This window comes from Leptodactylus fuscus, chromosome 4 (assembly GCF_031893055.1).
Source record: "Leptodactylus fuscus isolate aLepFus1 chromosome 4, aLepFus1.hap2, whole genome shotgun sequence".
NCBI lineage: Eukaryota > Metazoa > Chordata > Amphibia > Anura > Leptodactylidae > Leptodactylus > Leptodactylus fuscus.
In genome coordinates, this window is record NC_134268.1 from 66,287,591 (window position 1) to 66,313,394 (window position 25,804).

The window sequence follows — 25,804 nt, forward strand, 5'->3', positions numbered from 1 at the left end:
CCGCGCTTCCTTTGTATCTTTAGCGAACCGATTCAGTATAAAATGCAAAACAAAGAGCTATATGCTCAATATTATATGTTGCGAGCAGTTTTGGCAGCGTAAACACTTATATGACTCATGGTCAACAAATTATAATGGAGTATTGGTAAACCAATATAAGTAAGTGAACGCGCTCACTCGAGTATTAGTAAAAAAGGTAGATGATTTATTCATAAAAAGATGACGCGTTTCGGGGTTTTTGAAGTATAACAATACAAACTACCCCTTCATCAGATCTCTATTGTTACGGCTGGAACAGCATGCAGTAGCTACTGCATGCTGTTCCAGCCGTAACAATAGAGATCTGATGAAGGGGTAGTTTGTATTGTTATACTTCAAAAACCCCGAAACGCGTCATCTTTTTATGAATAAATCATCTACCTTTTTTACTAATACTCGAGTGAGCGCGTTCACTTACTTATATTGGTTTACCAATACTCCATTATTTTCCTTTTAAGAACAGTCTCTCATGAAACTAATATTTTTAAATACTGGAAATAAAGTATCATTTCAATAATGTTATTTCTCCGCTATCTGCTGCAGAGTTTTTCCAATAGCATCTTTCTTTAGGTTTAAAGCAATGATAATTATTTTATAGCAATTCTGATAATACAAATGTAGCAAAGTTTACCTAGTGAACTATGAGCACAGTCAGATAGTCATCAGATATTTCATGTGAATACAAGGGTTTTTCTGTTTCACAAGTAGTACCTCCATTGCTGAGATATTAACTTTTTTTTCCTGTAATGCTTTTTTTGAGTCATTTAAAGGGGTTTTCCCTTCTCAGCCTTTCAGCCCGTGTCTGCTTCTCACTTCCTGTATTTCTCTCTCTCCCCCTCCCTCCTGCTGAATGGGACAAACAACAATTCTGCAGGTCAGATAACCTGCAGATTCTTGTAAAGAATGAATCAGTGTTATCTGTGTGTTTACATAGAGAAATTACAGTCTTGACTTTATAAGCAAAGTGCAATTATCTGAATGGATTGCCCTACTGGCACTGAGTAAGTGACGTCACTTGTCCTATCTCCCAGCTCCTTGGTTATTGCAACGCAGTGTAAACAATGGGAGGAATCAGTTCACATAACAGGCAAACAAAGCAGAATGTCTAAAGCAATATATTTAGAAAAAGGTTTCAATTTACCTAAGCTACCAGTATAGATAATATCCTTGAGATGGGACAACCCCTTTAATGCAGCAAGTCCATTACTATTGTTTTCATTGCATCAAAAAGCTCAGCTTTACAGCACCCAGTCCCTCCATCCTTCCCTGATATGATTGACATGAAACTGCCTGGCCCTGCCAATCATAGCAGAGATATAGCGCTTTGGTGCAAAAAGAGCAATAGTGAATCCCTCACTGCACTAAACAGCTCATTAGAATATCCATCTATATTAAAAGCCAATATCTAAGCATCCGTGTCACCGTCCAGGAAGCAGAAAAGATATTTCATTGACATGAACTCCAGCTATGTATTTAGGGATATGCTTAGTATCTTATTTGGGTGGTTACTCTATGTGACGCTCAACATTTCAATGCTTTTATTAGCATGTTGGGAAGTTATATACTGAATTGTTTGTTATTAGAAATTTCATTTGTTAACTCACTTGTAGTGTCATATCTACACTGTATTAAGGGAAGAAGTATAGCACATTATTGAGAGTCAATTGTGTTTCGACCATTTATGGCCATTTACAATATGAATAGGTTATAAATGAATGATAGAGAGAATACACATGTGCAGAATGTTACTCACCAAAAATTATATCCATAGATATTAATATACTCTTTTATTTTTTTTCTCAGCTGAGTTTTGATGTTACCATGTTTATATATGGTTATATATAGCTGTATACATCATTTCACATATGGATAACTATACTGTACAGTATGCAATAAATGCATTGTCTACTCAATATCCTTTGCAATGTGAAATATCTCTTTGTATTCAATTGCTAGCAATGTAGGTTATTCAAACTCTTTCTAACCTCAGTCCCTTCTATGTGAGCTTCATTGTTCCAGTCTGACAATAGTCTTGGTTCTTGCATTGTCTGCTGTGAAGTTCCAGACCTACCTCTTGTATGAGATCTGCAAACAAACAAATACATGAAAAAAGAAACAAGGGAGGAGAGAACATCTGCCACAACCCAGTGGAGGAGACCAGAGGATGGGAGTAGTAGTGACACTGGCTGTGCAATCTGCTAGGCCAGGAACACTGCACACACACTCCAATCCCACTCCAGGGATGGACACAGCCAAAGGGGTCCTGTTGGTAATGCAGACACAACTCAAGAATCCAGAGTTGCGGTGAAAACCAGGTAACCGTTTATTAACTGGAACACTTGGTGCGACCAGCAGCTTGCAGATAGGGGTAGTAATACACAGTCTAATAATAAATAATTGCGGTGAATATATGCAATCCTATATAACATGATTCAAGCTGCACCACTATGCATGAGTCATATGCTAAATTGCTAAACACTCAGGATGCTTGCAAGGATATTCAATATCAAAGGGTTCCATACACAAGGAAGGAACAACCCCTACTAATGCACACAGAAAATGCACATACAATAAATGACTTAGAAACCAAATGGAAAAAAATTTTCAGCACAAAGGGTCTTATAATAAAACTTAGCTTTTATTGAAAAAGCATAAAAACAGGCACCAGATATAGGAAACGAGGAAAAACTTACATAGTATGTTCCATAAGAATATGCATGTTTAAGTTGAGCAGACAACCCTACGCGTTTCAGGACATCCGTCCCTTACTCATGGCATTACTCATTGTTAATAGAAAACTGACAAGGGTTTTGCCAGCGTGTTGTGATATGTTTTGAATTGGTTTATTGAGAAATTTGATCCTTATCCAAGCTCAAGTTAAGTTAAGGATGAACACATCTGTACGGTATCTCAATGCATTCATAATGATGTACTTCAGTAAAGTCATTAAACACATCTCCAGAGCACTTGGAATTCTTCATTCAGTATTGTCACCAGTAAAGCGCTTTCACGTCTACCGAGTACAAAATACTAATCTAGCCTCCATTCATTCTTTCCCTTGATTATTTTTGTCCATTACTACCATACTACTTTACTATTGCTCATCATTCAGCCTACTTAATTCCTTGTAAATGCAAAGACCAACTTGATCTCTTTATCTCATGAAAAATTCCTGCAGTTATTGTGTGGGGGTTATTATATTCTTTACTTGTCTTGTTTAGGATGAAATCGAAATATCCGTTAGCAGTCTGCTATCAGTCTAGCTGGGCTGTGAGGGACGCTCCTCCTGACTGTACTCATCCGTAGCCCTCTAGTGTCAGAGGGGGCGCTCCTTACTGCCCAGCTATGATGTTGAGCTGACAGGAATGCCCCCTCCCCCCACAGTACAAGCCTATGGATGAGTACTGTTGGGGGGAGGGGATTTCTCATAGCTCAGATAGACTGTCAGGAATTCCCTTCTGACAGTGGGCAGATATCAGTGCCGAAATTAACGTCATCGATATCTCCAACTTGGGGACAGATAAAGGGAAAGCCAACAGTGCACTGAATTCAGTGCACTATCAGCTTTCTAGTGGTATATAAACCGCATGTGCAGGAGAATATGAAAGGTCCCCTTTAGAGATTTCTGTATTTTTATATTATTTCTTAGAGAATGTATATCAATTTGCAGTTTTATTATATATATATATATATATATATATATATATATATATATATATATGTCTTCCTATAACATTTCTCTTTTCTTAGCACATCCGGATATGTTTCAAAAGATAAGCTTTATATAACATAATGTCATGATACTCTGCCATAAGATGCTTATTCTTTATTTGTCTATGTATGGCCACCTAGTGGATATATTGTGAATTGCAGTATGTGAAGGTTTTTCCAAGCAGATTAAGTCCTTAACCAAATTTGAGCTAGAATAAGTGCACATATCTGTATACATGTATTTATTATGGATGTATTGATATTTGTACTACTTTCATATCATTTATGTTAACCTTTAAATGTTCGATAAAAATGAAAAGATAAATGACAGTAGCTAATGGGAAACCACAATCTAATGCCTTTATAGGCAGCTTGATACTTCCATAACCTCTTCATTGGGGGAAGTTAGGACAAGATATATGTCAACATGACCAATCAATTTTTCTCCCGGGAGATAAGTACTCTCAGATCAAATGTTTATGGAGGAGAAATTCTTGTTGAATAGTAATGCTAAGTTAGTCTCTTCCATGAGAAAGAACACACATAAGTACACACAGATGAGAGAATTAACCCCGTGAAAACTGAAATAGCACCTACACTGCAAAATTCAATCTCTGAATCTATACTCCCTCAAGCTCTTGGCCTGTTTTGGAACATTCAAATACACTAATGGGCTAATAAAAAAACAAATTGGAAAAAAAAAAATCATGGATCATGCAATATCATGACTAGAGATGAGCGAACACTAAAATGTTCGAGGTTCGAAATTCGATTCGAACAGCCGCTCAATGTTCGTGTGTTTGAATGGGTTTCGAACCCCATTATAGTCTATGGGGAACAGATACTCGTTAAGGGGGAAACCCAAATCCGTGTCTGGAGGGTCACCAAGTCCACTATGACACCCCAGGAAATGATGCCATCACCTCTGGAATGACACTGGGACAGCAGGGGAAGCATGTCTGGGGGCATCTAACACACCAAAGACCCTCTATTACCCCAACATCACAGCCTAACAACTACACACTTTACACACTCAATACCACCTCTCTGACAGTAGGAAAACACCTTGAAACATGTGTATTTGGCACTTGCAGTGAGGAGAGCTTGTCACCAGCAGTGAATTTGGCCCTTGTAGTAAGTTGAGGTTGGCACCAACATTTGTTTTGAAAATCAGGGTGGATTGAGCCTCTAACCAGCAGAGTTTGGGCAAATTCATGGTGGAGGGAGCCTCTAAACACCCCAGTTTGGGCAAATTCATGGTGGAGGGAGCCTCTAAAAACCCCAGTTTGGACCAATTCATGGTGGAGGGAGCCTCTAACCAGCCCAGTGTGGGCAAATTCATGGTGGAGGGAGCCTCTAAAAAACCCAGTTTGGACCAATTCATGGTGGAGGGAGCCTCTAACCAGCCCAGTTTGGGCAAATTCATGGTGGAGGGAGCCTCTAACCAGCCCAGTTTGGACCAATTAATGGTGGAGGGAGCCTCTAACCAGCCCAGTTTGGACCAATTAATGGTGGAGGGAGCCTCTAACCACCCCAGTTTGGACCAATTCATGGTGGAGGGAGCCTCTAAAAAACCCAGTTTGGACCAATTCATGGTGGAGGGAGCCTCTAAACAGCCCAGTTTGGGCAAATTCATGGTGGAGGGAGCCTCTAAACAGCCCAGTTTGGGCAAATTCATGGTGGAGGGAGCCTCTAACCAGCCCAGTTTGGACCAATTAATGGTGGAGGGAGCCTCTAAACAGCCAAGTTTTGGGAAATTCATGGTGGAGGGAGCCTCTAACCAGCCCAGTTTGGACCAATTCATGGTGGAGGGAGCCTCTAAACAGCCCAGTTTGGGCAAATTCATGGTGGAGGGAGCCTCTAAAAAACCCAGTTTGGACCAATTCATGGTGGAGGGAGCCTCTAACCAGCCCAGTTTGGACCAATTAATGGTGGAGGGAGCCTCTAAACAGCCAAGTTTGGGCAAATTCATGGTGGAGGGAGCCTCTAACCACCCCAGTTTGGACCAATTCATGGTGGAGGGAGCCTCTAAACAGCCAAGTTTGGACCAATTCATGGTGGAGGGAGCCTCTAAAAACCCCAGTTTGGACCAATTCATGGTGGAGGGAGCCTCTAACCAGCCCAGTTTGGGCAAATTCATGGTGGAGGGAGCCTCTAAACAGCCCAGTTTGGGCAAATTCATGGTGGAGGGAGCCTCTAACCAGCCCAGTTTGGACCAATTAATGGTGGAGGGAGCCGCTAAACAGCCCAGTTTGGACCAATTCATGGTGGAGGGAGACTCTAAAAACCCCAGTTTGGACCAATTCATGGTGGAGGGAGCCTCTAAAAACCCCAGTTTGGACCAATTCATGGTGGAGGGAGCCTCTAAAAACCCCAGTTTGGGCAAATTCATGGTGGAGGGAGCCTCTAAACAGCCCAGTTTGGGCAAATTCATGGTGGAGGGAGCCTCTAACCAGCCCAGTTTGGACCAATTAATGGTGGAGGGAGCCGCTAAACAGCCCAGTTTGGGCAAATTCATGGTGGAGGGAGCCTCTAAACAGCCCAGTTTGGACCAATTCATGGTGGAGGGAGCCTCTAAAAAACCCAGTTTAGACCAATTCATGGTGGAGGGAGCCTCTAAACAGCCCAGTTTGGGCAAATTCATGGTGGAGGGAGCCTCTAACCAGCCCAGTTTGGACCAATTAATGGTGGAGGGAGCCTCTAAACAGCCAAGTTTTGGGAAATTCATGGTGGAGGGAGCCTCTAACCAGCCCAGTTTGGACCAATTAATGGTGGAGGGAGCCTCTAAACAGCCCAGTTTGGACCAATTCATGGTGGAGGGAGCCTCTAAACAGCCCAGTTTGGGCAAATTCATGGTGGAGGGAGCCTCTAAAAAACCCAGTTTGGACCAATTCATGGTGGAGGGAGCCTCTAACCAGCCCAGTTTGGGCAAATTCATGGTGGAGGGAGCCTCTAAACAGCCCAGTTTGGGCAAATTCATGGTGGAGGGAGCCTCTAACCAGCCCAGTTTGGACCAATTAATGGTGGAGGGAGCCGCTAAACAGCCCAGTTTGGGCAAATTCATGGTGGAGGGAGCCTCTAAACAGCCCAGTTTGGACCAATTCATGGTGGAGGGAGCCTCTAAAAAACCCAGTTTGGACCAATTCATGGTGGAGGGAGCCTCTAAACAGCCCAGTTTGGGCAAATTCATGGTGGAGGGAGCCTCTAACCAGCAGAGTTGTGGGAAAGCAGGGTGGAGGGAGCCTCTAACCAGCAGAGTTGGTGGAAATCAGGGTGGAGGGAGCCTCTAACCAGCAGAGTTGGGGGAAATCATGTTGGAGGGAGCCTAGTATTAGCAGAATTGTGCAACGCTTATGGTGGATGAGTATGAGGATGCGGAGGAATTGGAGAGGTTGAGTACAGACATGGAGTTTCATGTTGGGGTGCTTTACACAGGTGGGCACAAAAATGAAGGCTCTATCCAGTGGTGGTTCATTTTTATCAAAGTGAGCCGGTCGGCACTCTCAGCTGACAGACGGGTGCGCTTGTCAGTGATGATGCCACCGGCTGCACTGAACACCCTCTCAGATAGGACGCTGGCGGCAGGACAGGACAGCACCTCCAAGGCATATAGGGCAAGTTCAAGCCACAGGTCCAACTTCGACACCCAATACGTGTAGGGCGCAGAGGGGTCGGAGAGGACAGGGCTGTGGTCGGAAAGGTATTCCCGCAACATGCGCCTATACTTCTCACGCCTGGTGACACTAGGACCCTCCGTGGCGGCACTTTGGCGAGGGGGTGCCATCAAGGTGTCCCAGACCTTAGACAGTGTGCCCCTCGTTTGTGTGGACCGGTGAGAACTTGGTTGCCTACTGGAGGAACTGCCCTCCCTGCCGCCAACGTCACATGCTGGAAACATCTCCATCATATTCTGCACCAATTGCCTGTGGCAAGCATTGATGCGATTGGCCCTCCCCTCTACCGGAATAAAAGACAAGATGTTGTTTTTATACCGGGGGTCAAGGATAGCAAAGATCCAGTACTGGTTGTCCTCCATGATTTTGACAATACGCTTGTCGGTTGTAAAGCACCCCAACATGAACTCAGCCATGTCTGCCACAGTGTTAGTTGGCATGACTCCTCTGGCCCCACCGGAAAGTTCAATCTCCATTTCCTCCTCATCCTCCATATCTACCCATCCGCGCTGCAACAATGGGACGATTCGAAGTTGCCCGGAAGCCTCCTGTATCACCATCACATCATCGGACAACTCTTCTTCCTCCTCCTCCTCCTCCTCCTCCTCCTCCTCCATTAAACGCAGTGAAGCGGACAGATGTGTGGACCTACTCTCCAGCTGTGACGGATCGGATGCTATCCCTAACTCCTCTGTGTGATCTGAGTTATCCCTGATGTCAATCAGGGATTCTCTCAGAACACACAAGAGCGGGATTGTAAGGCTCACCATCGTATCCTCAGAGCTCACCCTCCTTGTGGACTCCTCAAAGACCCGTAGGATGTCACAAAGGTCTCTCATCCATGGCCACTCATGGATGTGAAACTGAGGCAGCTGACTTTGTGGCACCCTAGGGTTTTGTAGCTGGTATTCCATCAAAGGTCTCTGCTGCTCAACCACTCTATTCAACATCTGAAACGTTGAGTTCCAGCGTGTGGGGACGTCGCACAAAAGCCGGTGTTGTGGCACATGCAGGCGTTGCTGGAGAGATTTTAAGCTAGCAGCGGCTACTGTCGACTTGCGAAAGTGGGCGCACATGCGCCGCACTTTCACCAGTAGCTCTGGAACATTGGGGTAGCTCTTTAGGAAACGTTGCACCACTAGGTTGAAGACGTGGGCCAGGCATGGAACATGTTGGAGTCCGGCAAGCTCCAGAGCTGCTACCAGGTTCCGGCCGTTATCACAAACGACCATGCCTGGGCCCAGGTGCAGCGGCTCAAACCATATTGCCGTCTCATCGAGGAGGGCATCCCTCACCTCGGAGGCAGTGTGCTGTCTGTCCCCCAAGCTGATCAGCTTCAGCACAACCTGCTGACGTCTACCAACGCCAGTGCTGCAACGTTTCCAACTCGTAGCTGGGGTCAATCTAACAGCGGAGGAGGAGGCGGTGGCGGAGGAGGAGGCGGTGGCGGAGGAGGAGGCGGTAGAGGAGGAGGAGGAGGGGGGTGTTCTTCTCGTGTCCCTGCCAGGAATGTTAGGCGGGGAGACGAGGTACACCGGGCCAGTTTGGGAAGCAGTCCCAGCCTCAACTACATTCACCCAGTGTGCCGTCAGTGAAATGTAGCATCCCTGTCCGCATGCACTTGTCCACGCGTCTTTGGTCAAGTGGACCTTTGTGCAAAGCGCGGAACTAAGGGCCCGCCTGATGTTGAGTGACACGTGCTGGTGCAAGGCGGGGACGGCACACCGGGAGAAGTAGTGACGGCTAGGGACGGCATAGCGAGGTGCCGCAGTTGCCATCAGGTCCAGGAAGGCGGGAGTTTCAACAAGCCGGAACGCCAACATCTCCTGGGCCAGCAGTTTAGCGATGTTGGCGTTCAAGGCTTGCGCGTGTGGGTGGTTAGCAGTGTATTTCTGCCGCCGCTCCAATGTCTGAGAGATGGTGGGTTGTTGTAAAGAAACGCCTGATGGTGCCTTTGATGGTGCAGGAGAAGGAGATAAGACAGGACCAGGGGAGGATGAGGTAGAAGTCAACAAAGTGGCGGAGGCAGATGAAGTGGTGTCCTGGCTCGTCCTCTGGAGTGCATCGCCAGCACAGTCAGCAGTGGCAGTGGCAGAGGCAGAGGCAGTGGCAGAGGCAGTGGCAGTGGCGTGAACGGCAGGCGGCCTTTGTCCTGCCGTTGCTGCCTGCCACTGATTCCAGTGCTTGGATTCCAAATGACGGCGCATTGAAGTGGTGGACAGGTTGCTCTTCTCAGAGCCCCTAATCAATTTCGAGAGGCAAATTGTGCAGACAACACTATATCTGTCCTCGGCGCATTCCTTGAAAAAACTCCACACCTTCGAGAAACGTGCCCTCGAGGTGGGAGTTTTTCGGGGCTGGGTACGAACTGGAACATCTTGGGAGATTCCGGGTGTGGCCTGGCTTCGCCTAAGCTGCTGACCTCTGCCTCTGCCTCTAGCTACCCTTTTTGGTGCTGCACCTGCCTCAACATCCACACTACTTTCCCCGCTTGACATCCCCCCTGTCCAGGTCGGGTCAGTGTCCTCATCATCCACCACTTCCTCTTCCAACTCCTGTCTCATCTCCTCCTCCCGCACAATGCGCCGGTCAACTGGATGCCCTGACGGCAACTGCGCCACATCATCGTCGATGAGGGTGGGTTGCTGGTCATCCACCACCAAATCGAACGGAGATGGAGGAGACTCTAGTGTTTGAGCATCTGGACACAGATGCTCCTCTGTTAGGTTCGTGGAATCGTGACGTGGAGAGGCAGGTTGAGGGACAATGAAAGGAGCGGAGAACAGCTCTGGGGAGCAGGGACAGTTTGGGTTATTGTTCTGTAAAGCTTCGGAATTTTGGGAGGAAGGAAGACAAGACTGTTGGGTAATAGGAGGAGAGGAGGCAGAGTCTGACTGGCTGCTGGACAATGTGCTGTAAGCGTTCTCTGACAGCCATTGCAAGACCTGTTCCTGGTTCTCGGGCCTACTAAGGTTTGTACCCTGCAGTTTAGTTAATGTGGCAAGCAACCCTGGCACTGTGGAGTGGCGCAATGCTTGCTGCCCCACAGGAGTAGGCACGGGACGCCCTGTGGCTTCACTGCTACCTTGCTCCCCAGAACCATTCCCCCGACCTCGCCCACGGCCTCGTCCACGTCCCTTTCCGGGAGCCTTGCGCATTTTGAATTCCTAGTTAGAAATTGGCACTGTATACCAGTAGTAAAAATTGTGGGTGCACGTAACCCCAATATATTCTTTGAATTCCCAGTCAGACACTGGCACTATATGGCAGTAGCAAGAAATGAGGGTATTTGTATTCCCAATATATTCTTTGAATTCCCAGTCAGACACTGGCACTATATGGCAGTAGCAAGAAATGAGGGTATTTGTATTCCCAATATATTCTTTGAATTCCCAGTCAGACAATGGCACTGTATACCAGTAGTAAAAATTGTGGGTGCACGTAACCACAATATATTCTTTGAATTACCAGTCAGACACTGGCACTATATGGCAGTAGCAAGAAATGAGGGTATTTGTATTCCCAATATATTCTTTGAATTCCCAGTCAGACAATGGCACTGTATACCAGTAGTAAAAATTGTGGGTGCACGTAACCCCAATATATTCTTTGAATTACCAGTCAGAAACTGGCACTATATGGCAGTAGCAAGAAATGAGGGTATTTATAACCCCAATATATTCTTTGAATTCCCAGTCAGACAATGGCACTGTATACCAGTAGTAAAAATTGTGGGTGCACGTAACCCCAATATATTCTTTGAATTCCCAGTCAGAAACTGGCACTATATGGCAGTAGCAAGAAATGAGGGTATTTGTATTCCCAATATACTCTTTGAATTCCCAGTCAGACAATGGCACTGTATACCAGTAGTAAAAATTGTGGGTGCACGTAACCCCAATATATTCTTTGAATTCCCAGTCAGACACTGGCACTATATGGCAGTAGCAAGAAATGAGGGTATTTGTATTCCCAATATATTCTTTGAATTCCCAGTCAGACACTGGCACTATATGGCAGTAGCAAGAAATGAGGGTATTTGTATTCCCAATATATTCTTTGAATTCCCAGTCAGACAATGGCACTGTATACCAGTAGTAAAAATTGTGGGTGCACGTAACCCCAATATATTCTTTGAATTCCCAGTCAGACACTGGCACTATATGGCAGTAGCAAGAAATGAGGGTATTTATAACCCCAATATATTCTTTGAATTCCCAGTCAGACAATGGCACTGTATACCAGTAGTAAAAATTGTGGGTGCACGTAACCACAATATATTCTTTGAATTACCAGTCAGACACTGGCACTATATGGCAGTAGCAAGAAATGAGGGTATTTGTATTCCCAATATATTCTTTGAATTCCCAGTCAGACAATGGCACTGTATACCAGTAGTAAAAATTGTGGGTGCACGTAACCCCAATATATTCTTTGAATTACCAGTCAGAAACTGGCACTATATGGCAGTAGCAAGAAATGAGGGTATTTATAACCCCAATATATTCTTTGAATTCCCAGTCAGACAATGGCACTGTATACCAGTAGTAAAAATTGTGGGTGCACGTAACCCCAATATATTCTTTGAATTACCAGTCAGAAACTGGCACTATATGGCAGTAGCAAGAAATGAGGGTATTTATAACCCCAATATATTCTTTGAATTCCCAGTCAGACAATGGCACTGTATACCAGTAGTAAAAATTGTGGGTGCACGTAACCCCAATATATTCTTTGAATTCCCAGTCAGAAACTGGCACTATATGGCAGTAGCAAGAAATGAGGGTATTTGTATTCCCAATATACTCTTTGAATTCCCAGTCAGACAATGGCACTGTATACCAGTAGTAAAAATTGTGGGTGCACGTAACCCCAATATATTCTTTGAATTCCCAGTCAGACACTGGCACTATATGGCAGTAGCAAGAAATGAGGGTATTTGTATTCCCAATATATTCTTTGAATTCCCAGTCAGACACTGGCACTATATGGCAGTAGCAAGAAATGAGGGTATTTGTATTCCCAATATATTCTTTGAATTCCCAGTCAGACAATGGCACTGTATACCAGTAGTAAAAATTGTGGGTGCACGTAACCCCAATATATTCTTTGAATTCCCAGTCAGACACTGGCACTATATGGCAGTAGCAAGAAATGAGGGTATTTATAACCCCAATATATTCTTTGAATTCCCAGTCAGACAATGGCACTGTATACCAGTAGTAAAAATTGTGGGTGCACGTAACCACAATATATTCTTTGAATTACCAGTCAGACACTGGCACTATATGGCAGTAGCAAGAAATGAGGGTATTTGTATTCCCAATATATTCTTTGAATTCCCAGTCAGACAATGGCACTGTATACCAGTAGTAAAAATTGTGGGTGCACGTAACCCCAATATATTCTTTGAATTACCAGTCAGAAACTGGCACTATATGGCAGTAGCAAGAAATGAGGGTATTTATAACCCCAATATATTCTTTGAATTCCCAGTCAGACAATGGCACTGTATACCAGTAGTAAAAATTGTGGGTGCACGTAACCCCAATATATTCTTTGAATTACCAGTCAGAAACTGGCACTATATGGCAGTAGCAAGAAATGAGGGTATTTGTATTCCCAATATACTCTTTGAATTCCCAGTCAGACAATGGCACTGTATACCAGTAGTAAAAATTGTGGGTGCACGTAACCACAATATATTCTTTGAATTACCAGTCAGAAACTGGCACTATATGGCAGTAGCAAGAAATGAGGGTATTTATAACCCCAATATATTCTTTGAATTCCCAGTCAGACAATGGCACTGTATACCAGTAGTAAAAATTGTGGGTGCACGTAACCCCAATATATTCTTTGAATTCCCAGTCAGACACTGGCACTATATGGCAGTAGCAAGAAATGAGGGTATTTGTATTCCCAATATATTCTTTGAATTCCCAGTCAGACAATGGCACTGTATACCAGTAGTAAAAATTGTGGGTGCACGTAACCCCAATATATTCTTTGAATTCCCAGTCAGACACTGGCACTATATGGCAGTAGCAAGAAATGAGGGTATTTGTATTCCCAATATATTCTTTGAATTCCCAGTCAGACAATGGCACTGTATACCAGTAGTAAAAATTGTGGGTGCACGTAACCCCAATATATTCTTTGAATTCCCAGTCAGACACTGGCACTATATGGCAGTAGCAAGAAATGAGGGTATTTGTATTCCCAATATATTCTTTGAATTCCCAGTCAGACAATGGCACTGTATACCAGTAGTAAAAATTGTGGGTGCACGTAACCACAATATATTCTTTGAATTACCAGTCAGAAACTGGCACTATATGGCAGTAGCAAGAAATGAGGGTATTTATAACCCCAATATATTCTTTGAATTCCCAGTCAGACAATGGCACTGTATACCAGTAGTAAAAATTGTGGGTGCACGTAACCACAATATATTCTTTGAATTACCAGTCAGAAACTGGCACTATATGGCAGTAGCAAGAAATGAGGGTATTTATAACCCCAATATATTCTTTGAATTCCCAGTCAGACAATGGCACTGTATACCAGTAGTAAAAATTGTGGGTGCACGTAACCCCAATATATTCTTTGAATTCCCAGTCAGACACTGGCACTATATGGCAGTAGCAAGAAATGAGGGTATTTGTATTCCCAATATATTCTTTGAATTCCCAGTCAGACAATGGCACTGTATACCAGTAGTAAAAATTGTGGGTGCACGTAACCCCAATATATTCTTTGAATTCCCAGTCAGACACTGGCACTATATGGCAGTAGCAAGAAATGAGGGTATTTGTATTCCCAATATATTCTTTGAATTCCCAGTCAGACAATGGCACTGTATACCAGTAGTAAAAATTGTGGGTGCACGTAACCCCAATATATTCTTTGAATTACCAGTCAGACACTGGCACTATATGGCAGTAGCAAGAAATGAGGGTATTTGTATTCCCAATATATTCTTTGAATTCCCAGTCAGACAATGGCACTGTATACCAGTAGTAAAAATTGTGGGTGCACGTAACCCCAATATATTCTTTGAATTCCCAGTCAGACACTGGCACTATATGGCAGTAGCAAGAAATGAGGGTATTTGTATTCCCAATATATTCTTTGAATTCCCAGTCAGACAATGGCACTGTATACCAGTAGTAAAAATTGTGGGTGCACGTAACCACAATATATTCTTTGAATTACCAGTCAGACACTGGCACTATATGGCAGTAGCAAGAAATGAGGGTATTTGTATTCCCAATATATTCTTTGAATTCCCATTCAGACAATGGCACTGTATACCAGTAGTAAAAATTGTGGGTGCACGTAACCCCAATATATTCTTTGAATTCCCAGTCAGACACTGGCACTATATGGCAGTAGCAAGAAATGAGGGTATTTGTATTCCCAATATATTCTTTGAATTCCCAGTCAGACAATGGCACTGTATACCAGTAGTAAAAATTGTGGGTGCACGTAACCCCAATATATTCTTTGAATTACCAGTCAGACACTGGCACTATATGGCAGTAGCAAGAAATGAGGGTATTTGTATTCCCAATATATTCTTTGAATTCCCAGTCAGACAATGGCACTGTATACCAGTAGTAAAAATTGTGGGTGCACGTAACCCCAATATATTCTTTGAATTCCCAGTCAGACACTGGCACTATATGGCAGTAGCAAGAAATGAGGGTATTTGTATTCCCAATATATTCTTTGAATTCCCAGTCAGACAATGGCACTGTATACCAGTAGTAAAAATAGTGGGTGTATATAGCCCCAATTCTATTGCTAGGGGACTTGCAGGGTATTTCTGGGGTGAAGGTGGGGGGGCACACCGTTGGAACGGGTATCGGGGGTATATATCGGGTATACGGGAATACACTGACAGTGTATTCCATTCAGGATCCTGGGAAAGCTGGGTTGCGGCGATTGAGCCCGTCAGTGCCACGTTACACTGACAAGCTTCTCCCTGGAATTTAGCTCTTACAAGAGCTGTTGGTTGTCTTCTCCTTCCTATCCTAGCCTGTCCCTGCCTACCCAGAATCTAAGCCCTAGCTAGCTGGACGGAAACCTCCGTCCTCGGTGAATTGCAAGCTCAGAATGACGCGAACCTGGGCGGCGCTGTTCTTTTAAATTAGAGGTCACATGTTTTCGGCAGCCAATGGGTTTTGCCTACTTTTCTCAACGTCACCGGTGTCGTAGTTCCTGTCCCACCTACCCTGCGCTGTTATTGGAGCAAAAAAGGCGCCAGGGAAGGTGGGAGGGGAATCGAGTAATGGCGCACTTTACCACGCGGTGTTCGATTCGATTCGAACATGCCGAACAGCCTAATATCCGATCGAACATGAGTTCGATAGAACACTGTTCGCTCATCTCTAATCATGACCACTAAATCATAAAATAATTTCATTTTATTAACACAAATTAAAGAAGATACACATAAACATGGGATAATTAATGGAGAATACTACATAATATATGATAAGGTGAGAAACAGAGGCAGAGATAAACATACGCAACAATGACATAGGAAGAGGAATACTCCTAATGAAGTACAATAATAGGGAACCTTGATGAAGCCACATGGCGAAACGTTTGTTGGGGTGGAGTGGGTGACAAGGTGAGTTGACTTTGGAGGTTTAGGCATTTATTATTTACTATTGTTTGATTTGACATGTTGGGGATTTATTGTTCCGTCTTTACTACATTTAATGGTGGCAGTTTAGTAATTTTCACCTTAGCACTATATATGTTTATTATTGTATTTCATTAGGAATATTCCCCTTACTATGTCATTGTTGTATATGTTTATATCTGCCTCTGTTTCTCACCTTGTCATATATTATGTGGTATTCTTCATTAATTATCCCAGTGTTTATGTGTATTTTCTTTAATTTGTGTTATGAATATAATGAAAAAAAAACTTTTAAGCAATGAAGCAAGCCTTGACAATCATGTAATTAACACAGGGAAGAAATCAAGACAGCCTAAAAAAAAGCAATGTGTTACAGTGACACCGTGACTTTAAGCCAATGCTCTGTAACTTCAAAAATTCCTCATCCTCTACTGCCAATGTAATAGTAAGATTCTGTATCTCCATAGCAGTTCATGTTCTGTCCTCTCTGTCTTCACAGACCCCGATGAAGTGCCTTTTTCTCAGAGGAGACTGCTCTACAAGTATATTTCAACATTATGTTCCAAGTTTTGATGAACTTCATAAGAATAGTCAGCATTTGGTCTGTGGAGTCAGGCAGAGATTGCAGACATGACTGTGGTGGTACTTGTAAGGGTACCAGAGACAAATCACAAATGTCTTATGATTATTCATGTGGTTATCCCAGTAATTTTGTTTCAGGCTGAACTTGTTCATTCCAATCTGGAACTGTTATTACTATTCTCTGAGATTTCTCTAAATAGTAGTTAATGGAACCCCACTTACCCCTGTCCCACAGGCCCGATGCCTTGGGGTAACCCTGGATTCCGACTTATCCTTCAAACCACATATTCAAACCCTCAACACCTCTTGTCGCCTCCAGCTCAAGAACATCCACCGAATCCGCTCCTTCCTCACCCCAGAAACTACCAAGATGCTCGTCCAGGCCCTCATAATCTCCCGCTTAGACTACTGCAACACCCTTCTGCATGGACTCCTGGCAAACACCCTCGCCCCCCCTCCAGTCCACCTTAAACTGTGCTGCTCGCTTAATCCACCTCACCCCCCGATCTTCATCGGCTGCTCCCCTCTGCCAGTCCCTCCACTGGTTACCCATAGCCCAGCGAATTGAGTTCAAGCTACTAACGCTAACATACAAAGCCATCCACAACCTGTCCCCTCCATATATCTCTGACCTCATCTCCCGCTACCTGCCCACATGTAACCTCAGATCCTCCAACGACTTCCTACTCCGCTCTGCCCTCATCCGCTCCTCACACAACCGTCTCCAAGACTTCTCCCGTGCATCCCCCATACTCTGGAACTACTTACCACGACACATAAGACTGACCCCCACAATCACAGGATTCAAGAAGGCCCTGAAGACTCACCTATTCAGGAAGGCCTACAACCTCCAATAACACTATCACCGCACCGCCATGTGTACAGTCTCCCCCTCTCCTTCTGTCTCTACCCCCCTTCCCTCATAGATTGTAAGCCCTCGCGGGCAGGGCCCTCTACCCCACTGTGCCAGTCGGTCACTGTTAGTATTATATCTACCTGTATATTTTGTGTATTGTATGTAACCCCCAAATGTAAAGCACCATGGAATTAATGGCGCTATATAAATAATAATAATAATAATAATAAAAATAGTAAAATAAACCCCAAGGGACCACTGAGACCTGGGATTAGGCCTCAGATATCATGTGGGATACTCCAGGTTTGAGGAGGCCCCAGAATATAATTCTGGTTTGTGAATGGCGAATCCCAAAAATTTCTGAAGACCAGATGTTTTGAGTACTTTCTTTTTCTCATGACTGTATATATAAAGATGTAGCACTTAGAACAAATCGCCTTTGCAGTCAACCTCCAGCAAATCTGATGGGCAGCGACTTCTTACTTTTGAGAGATTTTTGACAGCTAATGTCTTGAATGCATTTTTCCCAGTTAACAGACTGTAAAAGAGGGTGTATCATTGAACTGAGAGAAGTAGGATGGTTTTTTGATGAATTGCCTGCCATCTGTGACTTGGTTGTTAGGAGGTACTTGGAGCAATGGTTACCTGAGAGCACACACAGCAAACAGGATCCAGACAGCCCAGATAGACCCCCTGTAGAGATGATTATTTGATCTATCGACTATCTGTAACATCTTTACTTGTTCGGGTTTCTGCAACACCCTCCACTCACACGCTGCGGTGCAGTAGGCATTTTCCGTTATGATCCCTTGCTCTAGGTTCTTGTATTGTCTGAACTCTGTCCTATTCCCTCACCTCTGTAATTGATTTTCAACCACACCCATCTCCTTCACCATAGTTTCCCTCTGCTCCTCTAATAGTAGTCGTAGCCTTACTTGTGTGATTGGCAGCCCATCTTCCTATCAAGTTTGAGGCGGGTTATGCCTTCCTATTTACTGTTTACTTATATGCACCTTGGTGCTTGCTATTGCCTTTTGTGCATTCTGGCTTTCTCTGTTTGTTATCTCTATACATATCTCTGACCTCTGGCTTTTCTTATGACTATTCTCTCAGATTTGGTTTCTGTACTGCACTGCTCGACTAGTATCGACTCCACGGCTAGCTGACCTCCCTATTTGTTGCTGTTTGTGTTGTTTGCATTCTGTATCATCACTTATATCTAAGTAGGGACTTTCGCCCAGTTGTCTTCTGTCGCCTAGGGCAGTGAGGCAAGTAGTCAAGGACAGGGGAAAAGTTTAGTTTAGAACTCATTGTCTTGTTATGCCCCTCCTCCCAGGGTTCACCAGCAGCTACTACAGAATTGCTCTTCTAACAATTAGCACTATCAGCTTCCACACCACTTATCTGCTCCTGCAAACAGAGATATTCTAAGTCTTCTAAGTGGAAAAACATGAGATTCAATCTTAAATAGCATGTCAGGTTGAGATGTAAACTTAACTTAGAGTAGGCAATGTTCAGGGCTCCAGCTGTTGTGAAACTATAACTTCCAGTATTCACACTTGCTCAGTTGTTCTTGGAACTTCTATGGAAATAAATAGAGCATTCATGGAGTTGAAGTTATACTGCAGCCAGAGTGCCAACATTGCAGAACCTTGGCTTAAAGGGCTCTATCAGCAAAATCATGCTAATAGAGCCCCACATATGCGTGAATAGCCTTTAAAAAGGCTATTCAGGCACCGTAAATGTTATATTAAACTACCCCTGTTTTAAAATAATACCCTAAAAAAAATCTGATCTACTTACCGAACGTGCACGCTGGGCGTGCAAGCTGGGCTGGTCCGCCGTCTTCTTCATCCACGCCTCTTCTTCCTCTGATGTCCTCGGGTCCTGTCCTCCTCCGGCGTTCGCGAACGGACATTGATAAAAAAAAATGGCCTGGGCGCATGCGCAGTAGCCGTAGTAAAAGCTGCATGCTACTGCGCATGCACCCAGGTAATTTTTTTTTTTATCAATGTCCGTTCGCGAGCGCCGGAGGAGGATGGGACCCGAGGAATTCTAGGCATGATGTTCACAATAAAATCATTTTACAAGCCAGAAACATCTGGGAATTAATGACATGTAATGTAAAAACTCAAAAATCGTAACATATGTGACTGTAGTAGCGATGGTGTTTTGAAATTTTCTGGAACATCTAAACATTTAACTTTATATCATATGCTTAGCACCACTTCAATTCCAATTCAATGCATCAGAGAAAGTGGTTAAGCCATCCCATGAGGCAATTGGAGAAGGAAGTTGCTCAGGAGGGAGCCATGCAGGATATTTAAGCTAGCCACTCGTATCGAGCAGGTCTCAATCTGAAGTCAGATTTATCTTATTTTTATTAATGTCCATTGCTGTCTACCAACTGTTGCAGAGGACAATCACAGACTATTTTTGTGTCTGTTCATATGGACAATAATGTAAACAACACGACCAAAGCTAGCTTCCATCATGTTGGTTTACTTTTGTAAGAAGATAAAGTCATGCATGTATATTTTGTTTGGTTTGGTTTGTTTGTAAGTAATTGTGTTTTTTTTCTTAAAGGTTAGTTGTTTTTTTTTTTGTCTTTTTTAATTTGTTTTTCACTTGTGTTCTAGTTGGTATTTCCACCAGCATACCCACTAGCTTAATAAAGATGTCTTGACATTTTAGAGCACAACAGAGAAACAAACATTTAATAATTTGATTTTTTTTAAGCTTCTCTATGTGTGGACTACATTTACTGGATAAGCAGGACACTTGACTTTGTCATGTGGTCTTCCAATGGACTGGTCTCATGTTGTGTTAATTATATTTTTTCGGGTCCGCACATGACTGCAGCGATTTCCTATTTTTGTCATTACAAGTACTGACACGTATAACTATGGACTATTCTCAGCATGGATTCTGGGATTTTTTTTTCTTAATGGCATTAAAATATACTTGAGATTTTAATAGATCCCAACATGGACATGTGGACTTTCATCAACATAAAACAGGTATGAACAAATTCATTTAGGTGATTTCTAATTTTTTTTCATATGAAATAACATAGTGCATTCGTTCTTTCGTTCATTCGTTCTTTCATGCATTCATTCATTCATTCGTTTATTTTTTGCATATCCTTTATTGTGTCTGTTCTGATCAGAGAGATTTGCATCTTGCATTTATTTATATGATTAATATGATCTGTTTTGTGTATATTATTATTTATTGCAATTTTTTCTTGCTGCGGTGTATTGATGTTGTCTTCTCTTGTTATTTTTGAGTATGTTTACTAAGATCAGATGGCTGGTAACTGTGATCTGGGATTTTACCCCCAACCGTGTTTTGTGCATACTTTACATGGCATTAATTAACTCCTTTAATTAACACCTGTTTTTCATTGGAAAAAAATATGCTGTGAATTCCATGTTATGACTGAGGGGCAGGTTAATATGCATTGTAATCCATCCATATTTTTTAATGTATCCTCTTGGATATTAAAACTTAAGTTTTATTTATTTTTTTTAATTTCCCGATTTTTCTGGGCTGGTCTCACATTGTGTTAAGAGGGTTTTCCAGGCAAAAAAAGGGCTGTAAAAAATCTTTTTTCGTTATGTGTACACTACACCCTCAACCAAAAGGGCTTTTCCATGCGCTTGAAAATCGGATACTGATAATCTCCTGTAAATGGGCTGTATTTGTATTTTATTTGTTCACTTGTATAGTAGGGTTTATGCATTCCAGATGCAGAAGCCCCTAAACAACTTTCAGGTAAACCTAAATGTAAAATTGATTTTTAACTCTAAATACACACAATTTAACAATAATAATAATAATAATAATAATAATAATAATAATAATAATAATAATAATAACAACAACTAGAATAATAATAATAATGATAATAATAATAATAATAATAATAATAATAATAATAATAAAAAAAACTATGTAAGGTTGTACAAAGTTTTTAAGACAAATTAATTATTAATGTTGTATTATTATTATTATTATTATTATTATTATTATTATTATTATTATTATTTTCAACAACTGTTTGCAAAAAAAATATTTTTTTTGCCATTTTGTTATTGACACATAAAGTACAAGTTCTCCAATGAGCCAGGACTTCCAATGAACTTTGTTACAATAACTATGACAAATAAGCTGAAGCCACTACAGCTCCACTTTGGTTGCAATTGTCACACTACTGTAATTTATAGAATATAAATGCAGTAAACCACTTTCTCACTTCACCTTTTTATTGAGACACATTGTTTCAGTATCTATAGAAATTCTATACCTTATAACACAAAGACCAGCAGAACTGAAAGCTGTGATAACAATAAAGATATCATTACTGAAAAAAGAACATTTGAGTCAGTGCTATTGAGTAATATATGTGTACAGATTTTTACAAAATGTAATAATGTAATTTAATTTTAAAATACAGCAAAACAACTATAGCTCACTTTAAGGACATTGTCAAACTCATCTTTTTTTTTCTTTTGCCAAGTTATGTTTAGCTCACTTTATATCACTCACAGAGCTGTCAATTTACATCAGTATTTCAGCAACTGTAAAAAAAAAAAGATCCCAAATAAAGCTAATAAAACAGATCTGTCTTTGTAATTGCCTAAAGCTTATAGAAATTAAATGTATAAAACCTGCCTTTTTTAAATGAAAATAGTCATTATAATTGTTGTAAAAAAATGCAAATCGTTTAATATATACAACAAATTGAATTAATCTCTTAAAAAAATCTAAAGATAAACTTGTAACGTTCTAGAAACAGCTCAGTTTTACATGTTCAATTATATACTATGCCTAAATTACCAGAACTATTTAAAGGGGCTCTATCATTGGGAAAAGTCATTTTTAACTAAGCACATCCTTGCATAGCCTTTAGAAAGGCTATTCCACACCTACCTTTTGCCCGTTTTTATTCATATGCTAATTAGCCTCTTGGTGCACCCCGAAAGTCTCATTGTGCACTATCTGCCTATTCTTTCCTATGCATGTGTATAGCAGAGGCTGCTTCTGCTGACTTCCTGTTTCCTGTTTGCACAATACAGATAGAGAATTTATAGATAGATAGAGAATAGCAGAGTGCTGCTGACAACTTCCTGTGCTGGCTGGAAGCTAATTAGCATATGAATAAAAACAAGTTTCAAAAACCTCTGAAGCGATTTACATACAAAAGGTAGGTGTGAAATGACTTTTCTCAATGATAGAACCCCTTTAACCCTTTCCCAACATCCACCGCACTAGTATGGTGAATGCTGGGTATTTAAAGATGGTGGGTGCTCGGGAGCTGGCGCCATAACCACCGAGTGTCTGCTGTTTTATATATTGTAGTGGGAATATTGTTGATGAGACAAAATTAAAATTTCAATAAAATTTTAGAAAAAGTCTTATAATTTTAAAAAAGAAAAAGTAAAAAGTAAAAATAGGATGTAAAAGTGCTGTGAATATTTTTAATTCTTCATATTCATGATGATACATAATGGAGTGTGTAGTTAGATGTACAGTAGTAGTTTCAAAACCTAGGGTTCCTTGTTTGAAATTTCATCCATGGTGCTGTATGCCATATACAGTGCAGAACTTTCATGAAAAGACAAGCAGCATAAATGATATTTCAGCAGTAAAGGAAATGCAGTGAAGCTTGAATTAGATATTCAGTTCCCAAATGAATGAGTGACTGAATGACAATAGATAATCTATATTCATGGTAGCTCTACTGATCTATGTCCTCAACCTGTGGCTTCAATTTCCCTTGAAACATGGATCAAGCAACGCATCCAGAACACATTCCATGCTGTCAAGCCTTTCATTTTTCATAGACTTTTCATGACAGTCTTGAGCCACTCATAATACAACAATGACTTCTTTCAAGTTTTAAAGTTCACAGTTTATGGTGGAGGAAAATGGAGATAAATATAACTTTCGTATATATATAACGTTAAGGAATTTCTTCGACTATGTATATGAATTAACAAGGAATCTGGGAATTCCAGTCTGTGAACAAACCATGTCAGATGTTAAACTTCCCGACCTCATTCCCTGCAGCTTTGCTATTTCTACACACAAAATGGATTTAGTTTCTTTATATATTTCTTTTGTACTCAGATTTTATTTAGAAATTTAACTGGAGATCACCAGTTCTAACCATTTGCTATTTTTACCAGCACTGGGGAGAGTTAGCTATCTGTACGCTGCTTTGGTGCTAGCAGGGCATACAGTATCAATATATGACAAAAGCATTTACAGTAAAAAGGGGAGAAAATACAAATGTGTCAACTATTACTTATTCACAAATTGTATTAAGGATGCCAATATATCACAATAAAAAGTCAATAAGTTATCATGACATGCTAGGAGAAACCTTAATGGACTGAAATAACCACAAAGCAGCATATATAGAAACGATTCATTATCTTGCACCACTCATTTTGGTGTACAGATTTGTCCATCCTTAAAGGGGTTGTATAATCACAGGCACTTACTCCCTATGAAGCGCCAGCGCACTTCTGATGTTCCAGTTATTTCTATGGGGATGTCCGGGCTGCTAGAAGCGGTAGCCTCATAGCAATGAATGGAGTGTTGGTCATGCAAGCACAATGGTGCTTCATTCACAAGGAAGATGTAGGGGATTTTCAGTTGTCCATTCTCTTGTTCACTGGAGGTCCCAGTGGTTAGACCAACAACAATATGACCCTTATCCCTTATGCTGTGGAAATATGGAAAACAGTGTCTGTAATGGCACAACTCTTTTAACGTAGTACAAATTTGGTTAAGGAGTCCAATATATCATGAAGACAAATTCAGTATAATGGATTGTGGGTTGGAAAAATGGACCTTGAGTCTGAGGGACCGGTACAATCTCTGGAGATCAAGGTCTAATTGGAATAGATCAAATCTATAAGAGGGGCAGAAGGAAAGGCCTCGTTGTAAAAGGTCAAGCTGGGGTGGTGTAAGAATCTTAGAAGAAATATTTACAACAAGAGTCTGTGTTCCTACCTGCGATCTTGTGGCCATGGGTGGTGGGGGAGCTGTGGTTGTGTTAGGCTTGCCTCTTCTTCTTTGCTGACCTCTAGTAGTATGGGTTGTAGAGTAAGAAGAGTGCTCACTTCTGACACTAGAATCGGAGGAGTCGGGTGAGGTGAACCTTCGTCTGTAGTCTTGTCTTGGTTGAGGATATCCATCCTTCCATTTGTAAACATGATCATTTTGGTAATCTTCCTGATCATGTAAAAAAAAATTCGTTTTTGTGCCTGGAGATCTTTACGTTCAATACCCAGGTCACAATTTTTCAGGGTAAAACGGATTGTAGATAACCCTAATATCAGAAGCACCTGGTTTTCTGAGATGAAAGAGAAATTTCTTACATGAGCGTATCCCAACACTTTGCTCAACAAATCATTACAGGAAATAACATCCACTACTCACTCCAGATATCTGAGATCTGACAATAACAGGATCCCATGTATCCATACCTTTGATCCTTTTACATATAAGGTACATAACATCATTAAAAGACACTGGCTGCTTCTAAGTCGGGCCTATCCTAATATCCAAGAGTTTCAACAAAATTTTTTACCTTGCTATAAACGTCCTTGCAACCTCAAGGACCGTTTGGTCAGAGCAGACATTGGTTCTGACACCAGAGTTCCTTGACAAACTTTCCTAAATTCCCAACGGATGGGCACATTTCTATGTTAAGGTTGCCACAAGTGCTCCAATGTTCTCATGGGTGACAAGATATATCACCCCCAGAGTGGTCAAACTTTCCTCATCAAGGGATATTTCACGTGCAACTCCAATTTTGTGGTCTATCTCATCAAATGCCCATGCGGTCTCGTATACGTTGGGGAGACAACCCAACGTGTGCGAGACCGCATCAAACAGCACAAATCTAATATTAGGTGCAAAAACCTGTTTCTACCAATCCCAGCCCATTTTGAAAGAATAAACCACAGTATCTCACAACTGAAATTCCAAGTATTAGAGAACCTGGACATTCCAAGACGAGGTGGCAATTGCATCAATATGCTCAAAAAACGAGAAGCCTTTTGGATCCACAAACTTCAAACCCTGGAACCAAAAGAACTTAACCATGACTACGACATTAATGCCTTCATCTAATTTTCTACCTAATCTAATGTGTCATGTTTTTGTTCTTTATTTCAGACCCGCTGAGACCCCTCCGTGCATCAATCCATCAGGGTCCGCATCCCTAAAAAGTATCCTTTATTTTTATTTTTAATTAGCCTATATAGA